Genomic DNA, 4,425 nt, shown 5'->3' with positions numbered 1-4,425 from the left:
TTTATTTTTAATTTTAAAAGATTGGAAATTTTATGTTAAAAATTTTAATAATAGAAAAAATGATTTATTTAACTTTTATCATCATCAATACTACTAATTTTTTTGACGTTTTTTCTTAATCTTCATCTTATCATTAATGTTATTTATATAATTTTGTTTAATCACTTATTTTTTCTTTTTTAACTCTTTTATATATATAAATACAGAGAAGGAAATAAAAATAAGAAACGATTTTCTTAGCTAATCAAGTTGCACGTGTGTACAGTACGAAACTTAAATTACATAAATACATCCTCTTTTAGCCTTTTTTTTATTTAAGGAAGTCCTATAAAAATTAGCACATGATTAAGCTCTTTTTTCTTTTATATATTTTTCTTCTTTTCCAGTGACATTTTACGATGGAGACCAAAACAAAATGTTTATAAGCTGTTAATGTTGGAAATTACTTACTCTTAGATAGGGGTGTACATAGGTCGATTTGGTTTGATTTTTTATTTTAAAAAAATTAAATTAATTATGTCGGTTTATTAAATCTAAAAATCAAATCAAACCACGCAAAGTTGGTTTTTTCGGTTTCGATTTTAGTCGGTACTTTCGGTTTTTTATAACTTTACGGTGTTTGAAAAAGAGATCAAATATATTTTCACTTACCTGTGTGATAAACTAAACTTAAGAAATGTTAAATGAATAGAAATTTTTGTAAACACGGTAAAATTCACATGAGTACAATTTTATTTTATTTTTGAAATATCAACATTCATTATGTTAAATTAAAAAGATTAAAGGATACAGTCAAACTGAATACAAAATGAAATATTTACAAAGTAAATTGTTAACATTGAATTTGAAAAACTATAACAATATAATTGTAATCTTAATACAAACTAAAATATTTACAAATTTTACAAGCCCAAATTTGAAATAAAATATAGGGAAAAGGGTCTGAAAAATACTCAAACTTTGGCCGAAATCGCTGTTACGATACCAAATGGAGGACCTTTTACCCTCTTGCACTATTTAATAGTGTATTTTAAAGGTATATATGTGCCCACGTGGACACATTACTATTTTTTTTATCTATAAATAAAATATATATATTATGTCGGTTTGGTTTGGGTTCGGTTTGACTTTTTTTCTTTTAATATCAAACCAAACCAAGAATGGTCGGGTTTTTTTTCAAACGCCAAACCAACCAAACCAAACCACAAATTGTTTTTTTCGATTTGATTTGGTTTGTCGGTTCGATTTGACTTTATGGTTTGATTTGTACACCCCTACTCTTAGACATGCAATAATAATATATTTAATGTAATCTTATAAATAAAATCTGATAATAATCTTTGTTTTAACAATATAAATAAAATGGTTTTTTTGGAATGCGTTTCAATTTGCACTCGAACGTTCATTTTAAAGAATTTTAAAAAAAATATATCGAACCCTTAATGATTATACCAAATTTAATTAAAGAAAAAATACAAATACTTTAATTATATATATAAAAAATTCATGGGTTTGATTGCATAAATTGAGTGTCAATATATTTCCCCCCAGAATTTCCTCCGTTGATTGTTTATTTCGATACTATTATATTATCTTTGGACTCGTTCACTCAAATTCGATATCCAATTAAGTCAAGAATATCGACTACTCTCTCCGTTTATTTTTATTTGACACGTTTATTAAGAAAATTAATAATTAATAGATTATTTTATTACATCATCTCTATTAATTGATGTTTAATAGAATGGAATCTTCGAAAATGATTTGAAAATTAGTTAAACCTAAAAAATAATTAATATTTTTTCTTGATACGTTAAAAATAAAAATAAAAATAATAAAATTTATTTTAAAAATAGTGAAAAAAAATTAGAAAATATACTCGGTAGTCGGTAGTGTATTCTATTTGTGTTTTCTGACAAAAATATGAAAATACGCATCCCTTCAAAAATTTATGGTGTTAAGAGTAATTGAACTTTTGACAGTACTTAAAAGCAATGAAAGTACTAACGTACACTAAGCAATAGTAGGGACAAATTTTCACGAAGTATAAATATTAAAAAGCCAACAGAATTAAACATTAGTAATTCAGATTTTATATATATAATTTTTAAATGGATAAGATAGGATGATCTTCAAGATATCATAGTTTCACTCATGACTATAACACTCTCGATTCTCTTCAAAAAAAATATAGATATTTAAAATATAACACTAAGCTATGTGCTAATATATCATTAGCTATACTTCACTGTACCAAAAATTATAATTATAATTAACTGTGATATAATTTAAAGGAAAAAAAATATAAATTTTAATTAATTGAAACTTAAACATACATAATCAAATATTACAAGAATCCCAGAATTTAACAATAACTTAAAGGACTAAGAGTGCAATTATCCCACGATATAAAATAAAATATATATATACATACCTACGTAAAAACTTTGAAAATAGAGTAATAACTAATCCAAACACCATGTGTACATGTTTGGTACTTCTTGTCCATATTTACGGCCATTAATTATATATATTTATACTACTAGCTCAATGATGTTATTCTTGTACTTTATTTATGGGGCAAATTTATAGGCTAAATTATCGTGCACGGGAATTCCTGGTTTTTTTCATAAAATATATATTTTTTAAGCATTGTATAATATTATTTGCACACATTTATAATTCAAAAAAATATGAACAATGCACTTCAGCACTTAATTAAATATTAAGTTATTTATCTAAAAAATAAAAATCAATTCTATAAAAAATTAGGTCCGCGATCTGACTTTATCCATGGAATCTGAAAATTAATCGTACTTTTAATATCTTAAGTCATCAATGGCGCAGAACTAGATGAAACCCTTTGGAACTCGTATTAAAAAACAATAAGTTTGTGGGCTATATATATATACACACACCTAAGTATAGAGTAGGCAACTAAATTGACTAAATATAGGTCTATCATGATATCATCCATGTTGGAACTTAATGTTTAGTAGACTTTAATTATTTGAATATTCCTAATGGAATTTGTGCAGCTAGCTGTTGTGCGTGCATGTGCAGACCAATATCATTATGAAAAAATAAAAACTATACTTTATCTCGGTTATTTATGTAGAAATACAAAAAGAGGAAAAAAAAAATGATTTGCCCTCCATAATAATTAAAAGAAAAATTTATTGTTAGTTCTATAATTGTCCTTTTTCTTTGACAAATGTACCAACTAAGAATTTACTGAAACTAGACAAGGAGATATAGAGTTGAATATTTTGAATGTAAAAATTTAAAGTGATCTATAATTTACTGAAAAAGTAACGAGTAAAATACATTTATTGCGAGATATGACAAGTAATTACGTATGATGGTCCAGTTGAGGACACAAGGCACTGTTATTTTTGAAGAATGAGTGATTAGAGGGGCCAATTAAGACATTAATCACATGATCTTCCCTTTTAGGGAATTAATGTCATAATGTTACTACTTATATGGTAAACTAACACTACCCTTATGACCTTTTAAATTATGCGATTAAGACTTGAAAAGTAAAGACAAAACTAGCTTTCCAGTGGGAAGGTTAGAAAGTGACTAACAAATTGGTCCAAATATTTTTTGATGAATAAAAAGAGACAATGACTATGGTACATTTTGGGTCCAAAAGTAAGAAAGTGATGACACATAAATTTATTAAAGTAGCCAACAAACAACATCAAGTGGGCTCAATCACACAGGATTAGAAACTACAAAGAAAGATTTGAGTAATTTTGTTACCTTTTTAGAGATGATAGAATATGGCCTACCTGCTGAATGAGATTATATGTTAGGTTTGAACGTTGAAGGGATAGAGGAAAGTTTGATCTTTTTGTTTTGTTTAATTGGACTTTCTTGTTTCAAGATACGAGAGATAGAGATAAATGTATGTACACATCACGTTTACAAGATCTCACTTGTTCTAAGAAATGGACGCAACCTTTTTGGGTGGGGGTATTTTTGTATGACCATTTCTAAAACGAATTCAAGATTTAAATTTAATGAATTCAAAAATTATTAATCATCTAAGTTATTGAGTTTGAATAAAAACAAGCCATCAAATTTAGCCGAACTTATATTTTACCTCGTATATCCACCCCTATACTATTATCTTATCTATAAACTTATTAATTTGTTAGAGCGAGGATACTTTTAATTGCTACTTAATTATATTATAGTAGCACACTCACTAAAATAATTATAGTAGCACACTTGTTAAATTAGGTCTTAGGTCTAACTCACACCCCAAAAGCTGGTTCAAAGGGAGGATGATTACCCAAGTCTTATAAGAAGTTCACTCATCTCATTAATCATCAATGTGAGAATTTTGTCATTCTTTAATACCCACCTCACGCCCAGTGCTTAGCATCTGGTGCGTGGGCAATTTTGATTTTGGGG

The sequence above is a fragment of the Solanum tuberosum genome, unplaced genomic scaffold, assembly GCF_000226075.1.
Source record: "Solanum tuberosum cultivar DM 1-3 516 R44 unplaced genomic scaffold, SolTub_3.0 scf00099, whole genome shotgun sequence".
NCBI lineage: Eukaryota > Viridiplantae > Streptophyta > Magnoliopsida > Solanales > Solanaceae > Solanum > Solanum tuberosum.
The sequence above is the reverse complement of the archived record's forward strand: the minus strand, read 5'-3'. Positions refer to the sequence as shown.